Source organism: Lissotriton vulgaris, chromosome 5 (genome assembly GCF_964263255.1).
Source record: "Lissotriton vulgaris chromosome 5, aLisVul1.2, whole genome shotgun sequence".
Classification (NCBI taxonomy): Eukaryota; Metazoa; Chordata; class Amphibia; order Caudata; family Salamandridae; genus Lissotriton; species Lissotriton vulgaris.
Window position 1 is genome coordinate 1,584,975,732 of NC_141693.1, and position 10,247 is coordinate 1,584,985,978.

Consider the following 10,247-nt stretch of genomic DNA (forward strand, 5'->3'; position numbering starts at 1 on the left):
TTTGGAGTAAGTGTAAGTCGGGGTAAGCTTGTCACAAACTTTCGTATCAGGGGCAAAACAACCCATTTGAAAAAGCACCATAAGATCCGTTGGGAGATGCAAGTGTTGTTAGTGAAGGGAGTGAAAGCCGGCTGAATAGGGAGTCCGAATCCGATCCGATCACGGTGGAAGGTGAAGAAGAGGAACACATCTTCATTATGCAAAGCAACCCTCTTTCCCAGCTGTGCAGTAGTTCCACCCACATCAGCAACATCGCAATGGCACAAGACTCTGGGCGAGACACCAAAGCAACAGAGGACAGTGACTGCCCTGCAGAAAATCACATTGACCCTACCACTGCCTGCTCTCAAGAAGTCAGCTGCATCAGTGGTATCAGGAAAGGAACACATTCAAGCTATTATTCCTGCCATGTTTGGGCCAAAGGGGTAGTTTGAACGCAACACCCAATGGCACGTTTGAACCACGCCAAGCTGGCTAAAATATTAGCGCTGCACCTCCTTCCTTCAGCTTTTGTTGAAGAGGTGGGTTTTCTTGAATTTGTGGCAGCCAACTGCCCGAAATGGAAGGTTCCCAGACGGTCCATTTTGGCAGAGGTGCTGTTCCAGGGCTACATCACGATGTGCTTGAATTGATTGGACAAGCTTTGCAGCAGAGTACTGTCCACAGCATCCACCTGACAACAGACATGTGGACCAGTTGCCAAGAGACTGATTACATGTGCATTACTGCACACTGGATCTCTTTTGTAGGGACTAGAGAAAAAATATCTGCTGGTGTTGGCACTGCTATTTTTAATACCGCTCAACAGCATGCGACAGTAACGATGTTTGCAAAGGAGAAACCCCATACAGCTGCAAACCTTTTGGAAGACTTTACCAACAAGGTATTTGAATGGCTGCGAGCAAGAGGGCTTAACATTGGATTTGATGCCACTGACAATGGCAGTAATATAGTTAAGGCCATGGCCGATGGTGGTTATTTCAGGGTCCTATTTTTGGCGCACTACATCAACATAATTTTACAGGACTTTCTCAAAAAAGAAAACCAAGAAAGCAACTTACTGTCCACCTGCTGAAGAATCTGCACTCATTTCAGCCATTCATTTATAGCTCGGAAACAGCTGAGGGTCATTCAGCGTGATGATAGAATGCCTGTTAAAGCACTCATACAGGAGGTGCCAACACGCTGGAACTCCACTTATTACATGCTTGAACGTCTGAGCAGTAAAGACCTATCAATGAATATGTCATGCACAGAGAGGATGCAACTGTGAAAGGCATGATTATTGAGATGGACAAATTGGTAAGTATGGGCGAAATTTGCAAATTCGCGTTCCGCAAATTTGCGGATTTTGCGGATTGCGAATTTGATTTCGCGTGAATTCGCAGAACGCGAATTCGCAAATTTCGCCCATACTTACCAATTTGCGGATTTTTGTTTTTTGCGTGTTCGCGGGGTTTTTTGCGTGTTCACAGGGTTTTTTGCGTGTTCGCGGGGCTTTTTGCGTGTCGCGGGCCGCTTGCCTGGCGAAGTTACCCATGCGGTTGTGTATGGGCACAGCACCCTCTGGTTCACCATTGCCACCCTCTGGTTCATCACTGCCACCCTCGTTCATCACTTCCACCCTCTGGTTCACTCCTGCCACCCTCTGGTTCACCCCTACCACCCTCTGGTTCACCACTGCCACCCTCTGGTTCAGCACTGTCACCCTCTGGTTCACCCCCGCCACCCTCTGGTTCAGCACTGTCACCCTCTGGTTCATCACTGCCACCCTCTGGTTCACCACTGCCACCCTCTACCGAGACCTTTTGTGACGCAGCGGCAGCACAAAAGATGCGCCATGGTGCTGGGTATTAACAACGTGACGATTCTGAGAAATGCGTCACGTTGTAAAGCCCTGAGTTTGAGGGCAGTACTGTTGGCTCACAACAGCCAAAACTAACAAGAAAAACGCCATCAACTACAAGACCAGGAGCATCAACCCCCATATTTATAAATGAGTGGTTTATACTGGCAGGGCTTGAGTCCAGTGCAGCGGCATAGGCAAAATAGGTTGAGCAAAGTGAAGCCCCAGCAACGAATATTGAGCCAATGGTCCAGGCCTATCTGGATGGCGCAGCAGAGGGCTACGCTGATTGAAACCCATTGGTGTATTGGTTTGGGAGGATTGTTGAAATTAAATTAAAAGTCGGATCTGTGCTATCATATGTAATGATGCTTAAGTTAGCCTTTGTGGTGCCATTTTATACTTAGCTGCCAATTCTAGGCCATGATCACAATTAATTGCTACCTGGCTCTGCAAGTAGTAGCCGTGCTGAATTTTCTGTGTCTCTCAAGGTGGGGCCTTGCTGTACTAATGAAAACAATGTTTTGTACTTCTGCATACCTTTCCCACATGATAGAAGCCTGCTCTCACTGGCTCAGATGCAAAGGCAGGTAAAGTGATCTTGACGCACAGATAGTGTGTGCTCAGTTTCAGAATCGAAACGTGTCCCTCTGTACCTTCATTGTGTAACGGTCCTAACTGGAAATTTCCAGTCTGGGCGTGTTTTTTGGGTGTTGGAAATGCATATTATGTTTTACCAAGTGTTCTGAAGTCAGGCCTCTCTGCAGCAATCCAAGGGGATGGTCAGACTGGACTCTGCTCGAGCGAAAACGAATAAATGACTTGGTTTGTATTCTCTACTGTCTAACCGACTCTTCATTTGTTTAGAAGGCTGAGGTGTTGCCGCGAGTGACCCGGGTGACCCTCATCGGGTCACTTCCTTCAGTTGGCGCCCGAACAGGGACTCCATCGGGCTGACCCATCCTCGTCCTCAGACGGGTGGGGAGGAAGGGCCACATCGGGTTCAGATTAGCGGATCGGGGATCCCTGCATGATAGAGCCTACTACTTGCAGCTGGCCCGCCTGTCTGATCGGGTAGTGCCTCGACCAGTGGTCATCCCGGCTGGGGTCCTGAAAAGCAAAACCCTTGGATCTGACCGTTTGGTCCGAAAAGTCAGCAGTGGAGAATACATTTGTTCGACCTGTGTGCACCAGGTGAGTTTGTCTTGGTTCTTTGCGAATATGGTGCCATTTTGAATAATCTTTGGTATGGGTTTGAGGACCATTTTATTTGAACTTGGTGGGTCTGCGGACTGATGTGGACAGTCTGCCAGGCAATATAATAGATTTGGCTTACTTTTGAAAATGCCTGGGATTTGGCCGGCTTTTGGTTTTGTGGTGTCGACTTTGATTTACCTCTTTGGTGCAGTCTTAGGACTGTTTTTGGATCAAGCGCTTGAATTTGTTTGGGCTCTTTGTGAGTATGGTACCACTTTGGGTTGCCAATAAGCCTTGGGAGCAGCAACAGGCGTCAAAAGCGATGAAGGAGCAACTTTGGGACCAGCAACATCTGAGCAACTCAAAACAAGTAGAAGTGTCAGAGCAGGCCCAAGCAAGCAGGGGAGCCCACTGAGCAGGAGAAGACACTCAAGTGGACCCACAGGCCAAAGGCACAGGAGCTGCAGGAGGACCTTGAGCAGCTCACCAGAGATGAAGGCCCATGGTGCAGAGGATGCGTTGAGGACAATGATCTTGGCAGGAAGAGATGCTGGAGGCTGGAGCTTCTCACAGCTTGAAGATCACTGGAGTGTAGAGCATACAAGCCTTGGAAATGGCAAATCAAAGCAGTGCCTAGGGGTTCGGGCCCAGCGACTCCAACGAGGGATAATGGCCTCAAAATTGATGAGAGAACATGTCAGGCCTCGAGGAAGTTAAAGAACAACCACCGTTGTTCCTGAGCCTTTCGAAGTCCGTCGGAAGCCAGGAACAGTAGACCTTTCAGCTTCATAGAGGTGCCTGCAAATGTAGGGGAGTGACTCCTTCACTCAAAGAGAGATTACTTTGGGTGTCCTTGATCCTTGCTGCCCACAGGTCTTTTGAAGATCCTTGAAGAGGCACAGGCACAGATGACAGAGAAGACTTGCAAAACAGTAAACAAGGGACAGAAGGAGTCGTTTGTGATGCAGTCTCAGTTCCAGGCGAAGTCCAAGTGTCCAGACAGTCAAAGAGTGATGTAATTTCAGGTTTGAGTCTTGTCGGTCGATGAGTCTGAGGACCCACCCACAGGTACGCACTTTCATAAGCTAGGAAAGGAATTAGGATGACTCAGGGGTCCTTCCCAGAGGAGAGGCTGGACAGAGGGGGGGATACTCCCATGTCCTTTGACCAGTATTGCACCAGAGCGGGAGCCAAGGGCTCCCAGAACTGGTTCCAACTGGAGTATGCAAGGAGTACACCAAATTTGCCCTTCATTGCAGTCTGGTGGCGTGGCCAGCGCCCCCACCCTAGCCAAACACACTAAGTCCTGTCTGGGAGGTGGTCACACCTCCCTGTGATAAGAAACATATTGTTTTACCTTCCCCTGCTCGAGCTCAGCGCAGCAGCAGGAAGGCAGAATCGTGTCTGGGGTAGGAAGCAGCACTAGCTTGCTGGCAGACCCTGGAAGGCTGTTACCAGGAGTACAGGGGGCTTCCCGGAGGAGCCACCCAGCACATGGAATAATACCTTCAACACCAGTAATGGTGTTGGGGTATGATACTAACACGTTTGATACCAAACATGCCCAGGTTCGGCACAGTCACCATATAGTTAGTTATTGCGTAATGTGGTACTGAAAAATCTGGACCCTGATATTGTGTGGTGCCAAAGCTCTACACTCGTGTCAGAAATATCATCGTATCATGACGATTTTGGTATCGACAGACCGATAATGATTGAGATACTATGCCCAACCATTTGCGTCATGAACGAGTGACGAAATCACCCTTAAATATAGGTTTTTGTCTTGAACCCTCGGGTACCATTTTGTGAGCGGCATCCATTTTGAGATTACCCTTACATAGTCAAATGACCAAGGCCGAATTCGATCTGAAAGGACACGTACACCCTTGCTGACTCCCCTGTGACCTGGGCGAGCTGACTCCACTGCCCCAAGCCAAACCTGTTCGGGCAGTTCCTTTCCCAGTGGCCGAGTGAGATTAGTATCAAGGCACAACATGTCATAAACCGTTCATCGCATACAGGCCATGTTTTATCTTACACACACCTGTCCCTGTTTCTTCTTTATGGCCTGTTTTACAAGGAGGAGGTGCCCGATTTTATTTGGGGTCCGTCGATATCTGATGAAAGTTCTAGGCCTTGCCGGGTAATCTATCACGAACTGGACAAACTGAAATGTGGGATCGTCATCATGACTCTGCTTTTCCTTTGTAATAGAAATATTTGAATGGTTGACCGTAAAACAAGGAATGTTTTGCCTGAAGCTCAAAAATCAGTATAAAGAGAGAAGACTGGTTCTGTAAAAACGAGCAGTCTCCTGAGAACATACATGCGCTTCATGCTGTTGTACTTCTAGGATACCTGTTACTGGTTGCAGCCAATAAATACGATCCTTGACATCACCTAGAAGACTCTGTGTTTCTGTGGTCCAAAACAGGAAGGACTCAAGAGGTCTTTGGGTGTTCCCCTGGCACCACCGGGTCCATGAAAACCCGGTACCTCAGTTGGCGCCCAACGTGGGGCGGTATCAAGCTGTATCGGTCCAAGCCAGATGTTCGTGAGGAGCTTCGTGTGAAAATTCCAGAGGACGGCCAGCCACTTCAGCGACCCCTGCATGTCGACGTGGTTCCGAAGGTCTTTTGCTGCGAGGTTCCCCGCGTCCCGACGGCTACGAAGGACTGCTGTCCTGACTATCGCCCTGTTTTGGACCCCCTGATCCTTGGTAGAGCGAAACGAGTCCTCTGGTGACATCATCGATCATCGATACTTCAGTCAAGTATAAGTGGAGCGTCTCCCAGTCCTTAGTTTGGTTCTTAGTTTGATATCCTTTGGGATAGCTTTGATTTGGAACTTGCAAGTGCCAAAGCCGAGGGACTCGTGTATTCACGAGACTATCGTATTCGATAATCCTTTGAAGTTTGAAGCTAGACTAGAGAGCGAAGATGCCTGGTTTTAGCAGACTTGGGAATTTGTTTTGTCTTGGTTGTAGTAGGGATTCCCGATTGGAGGACTCGTGTCCGGTTCCTCCGATTGGTACTCCAACATATGAGCTCTATGTGAAGCATGGCGTAGGCCCTATCACATATAACGAAGTGTGGATCCGATACACCAGAAAAGATGGTGTTTTAAAATGGCCCCAATATGGTAGCTTTGACACTGAGATTTTAGATAATCTAGAGGTTAAACTTTTCAAGAAGAAAGCCTGGCCGGCGATGTTTGACTCCTTTCGCCTATGGCGCAAAGAAGCCAAACAGAAAGAGATGAAATTAGCAAAGAAGAATAAACGAGGCATGTCAATGGTACAAGCTGCCATTGCGTTCAGGGATAATGAGGAAGAGCAAGAGAATGAACAAACACTCAGAAGTAGGAAATTAGCGGTAGATAAGCGCTACCCAGTTTTGCCACGTAAAGGACAGGGATCAAAAGAGAAACTTGATAAGGATCCTTTAATGTCTCATTTACTGAGTTCACCACCCCCATATGCGCAGAGTGCTACAGCACCACAGCAACCCTTGGTTTTCCAACCCCCTATTGTGGGACTACAATCGCCAGCGCCTCTTCAGCTGGTTTCTACTCCTCCGGCGCAGCCCTCTCAAGGGCCGCCACCTTTGCTACCTACTCCATCTATTTTTCCTACGACTTCGCCTACTGCTCCAACTGCCTGTCCTGATACTCCCTCTGCTACTGCCTCCACCTCTGCTTTACATCAGCCTGTCTTTTCTGGCGTATCTGCCTTTCCGTCAGTTTCTCCTTCTGTTCGGCAGAGAGTGGCAAACACTGTTACTGGTCTTTTCTCACTTTTCTTTGGGTCGCCTAACACGACCCCTAAGCCAGAACGAAGACAGTTGCGGAGTCCACTGCCTGACTATCATGAGAGAGAAGTATTGAATGAGTTAGCACGTAAATGGGTTACCGATACTGTAAGATATGACGTACAGTCCGTCGTGGAAGTCTTCCGTCAGTGGGAAGCATCTACGCAGAGATATGTTTTTGAACAAATGTGTGTATTTCTCCGTGAAGATTTGAGGGGAAATGATCCAGAGCACGATATGCCTGAATTATTCTGTGTGCGGTTCAAGTTCGCAGAAGGCATGATTGTGGGTGCCGATGTTGAACAAGCAATTGAGACGTTGTTGTCTTATAGGAGCAAGGGGAGAAATTTTAGATCACTTTCTGATCATGACATGCCAGGTAGGAAAAAGGCGCAACAGTATCCCATGAGAGAGGTTCCCCCAGTTTGGAGGGAAGGTGACGCAAATGCTAATCCAGCCCCCGCATTTTCAGCGTGTGTGGGTACATGTTCCTTGGAAAAGGTTTTGGCTCTAAAACAGACATTGCCTGATCCCCGTAAAAATCCTGCAAGGTACTATAAGGAATTATCACAGACTGCAAGCTCCTGCATCATGAATTTAGCCGATATAGACATGTTGTTTGGAAATGTTGTTCCACAGCCGTTATGGGGAAAGATTCGTCATGCAGACCATGATCAAGAATTAGGTGACACATGGGCTAATATTACTGCTGCCGATGCTAGACAAGTTGGTGGTGCTAAACCCGAGCCTTGAGTAGCAGAGCTTCCTGGTAGGATTATTACGTATATGAAGACTTTAATGCCCGAATTGCGTGTGAATTGGGACAAGTTGTCTGCGTGCAAACAAAAGAAAGATGAGACTGTGTCTGACTTTTTCACGCGGTTTGAAGAGACCTTCGTCGATCATAGTGGTCAAGATATGGCTACTGAGGGTGGCCAAAGATTGTTTGTCGACAAATTTGTACATAATTTGCTTCCTGAATTATGTAATAAGTTGAAGGATTCTGAGAGTGCTTGGGCCGTTTCCACGTCTGCACAGATTTTAGCCACGGCCCAGTACTATGAGAGTAGACGTAAAGATGAGCTAGAGAAGGCAGATAAAAAGACTAAAGCATTGAAAACTAAAGTCCTTCTACAGCAAGCTTATCCACCTCGCACTACTAGTCAGCGCGATTATCAGCAACCCCAGCAGTATTCGAGAAACTCACAATGAAACGAGCTTTCTCAACCACGCTTACAGTATGGACCGAATCAGTGTGCGTATTGCAAGGAAGAGGGTCATTTCAAAAGTAGTTGTCCGGTTCTGTTACGGCGAATGAATGGTGCTTCGGGGACAAGAGGTCGAGGTGCTCAACAGGCTCCTAGAGGTAGGGGCCGTGGAAGTTTCCCCCAGAATGCTCCTTCTTTCCTGCCTCAGAATTCTATGAATAGTTTTGACCAGCAGAATAACGCGTTTTCTAGGACAGTTCAGTACTATGCTGATGATTACTATGCAGAAAACGAGAATATGGAGGGTAATGATTGCTAGGACAGCCATGGACAAAGAGAGGGAGTTGTTTCAGTTCCAGTAGATCAGAGTGGACCTTATATTGAGGTGACTACATCAGGTGTTTCAGAGCCTGTTGGATACTGGTGCTACGAAGAGTTCTATTATGCACTCAAAACTCCCTGGCGCACCTTTGTCTGGCGAAATGAATGTTTCAGTAGGTTTTTCTGGCGCCCTGGTTAAGAACCCGATCTCTACTCCTTTGTCCCTTTCTGTTGGGCCATGTGAATTAGAAGCACCCCTCATTCTTACAACAGGTTGTGGTGAAAACTTGTTGGGATTAGATCTGTTAAAGAGATTATATGCAACTTTGTACTGTTCTCCTTCGGGAGTATAACTTACACTGGGTAAGAAAGTGGTTTCTCCAATGTACTTGTCAAAAGAAAGGCTTTCAACAGAATTGTCTTCTCTTCCAGATATACTTTGGGCTACTGGCTCTAATGATGTGGGTCTCTTGGAAATAGCGCCATGTTATAACATTGAAAGCCAATGTTAGATTGCCACGTATTCCCCAATACAAGATCTCTAGCGAAGGTGAAAAGGCGTTGTTAGCAATCATTTATGATCTGATTGAGAAAGATGTCATCGAAGAGACAACAGGCAACATTTGTAACAGTCCTGTTCTGCCGGTTTTAAAGCATACTGATCCTTCCCAACCACCTGTTTATAGGTTCGTGACTGATCTTAGAGAAGTGAATAAGATTGTTGTGCCACAGTTCCCAGTTGTTTCCGATATCACTGCTTTATTGACTATGGTTCCAGCTTCAGCCACTTGGTTCTCAGTGATCGACTTGAAGAATGCTTTCTTCAGCATCCCGATCGCCGAGGAGAGCAGAGATATTTTTGGCTTCAATTTAGGAGGCCGAAGTTTCCGCTTCAAACGCGCTCCTCAGGGCTACTGTGAAAGTCCATCAATATTCAGTCAGGCTCTAAAATCACAGCTTGACACGATTGTTCTATCTGATGGCGCGACCCTTATTCAGTACATCGATGATTTGCTGATAGCGGCTGATACTGAGGACATTTGTAAAGAAAGCACATTGTTGTTGTTGCGTCATCTGTGTGATCTGCGCCATAAAGTCTCTCTCTCGAAATTACAATATTGCCGACAAGAAGTGACCTACTTAGGTCACATCTTATCGAAGGAGGGAAGGAAACTGACCTCAGAAAGAATACAGGCGATTGCAAAATTGAGTGTCCCAAGGACACAGAGAGAAGTGCGTGCTTTCTTGTGCATTACATCATATTGCAGGCAATGGATACCGAATTTCTCCTTATTGGCCAAACCTTTGGTGGCATTAACTTGCAAAGATACACCGAAACCCATTCCATGGTCTGAAGAGTGTCAGAAAAGTTTTTCCGAATTGCGTGATGCATTGTGTTCGGCTCCTGTGTTGGGTACCCCCGACTACAGTAAGCCTTTTACATTGTATGTCCATGAGAAAGAAGGTTGTGCATTATCAGTCCTGACACAATCTTTTGGGGACAAACAGCGCCCATGTGCGTACTTTTCGGCGACTTTAGATCCGGTGGCTAAGGCGTTGCCAAGTTGCTTGAAAGCTACTGCGGCAGCAGCTGTCTGTATTCGACAGTCTGCTGGGATAGTAATTAATAATATGTTGATTGTCATGGTCCCACATGCAGTAGACATTTTGCTAAACAGAACAAGAACACAACACTTAACTAGTGCTCGATTGTCAGGTTATGAGCTGACACTGTTAGCGAGTCATGTACACATAAAGAGGTGTGACACTCTAAACCCAGCCACGTTATTGCCCATTTCAGTAGAGACAGATGAGGTCGAACAACATGACTGCTGTTTTAGGACAGAAGAAGAGACAAAAGGA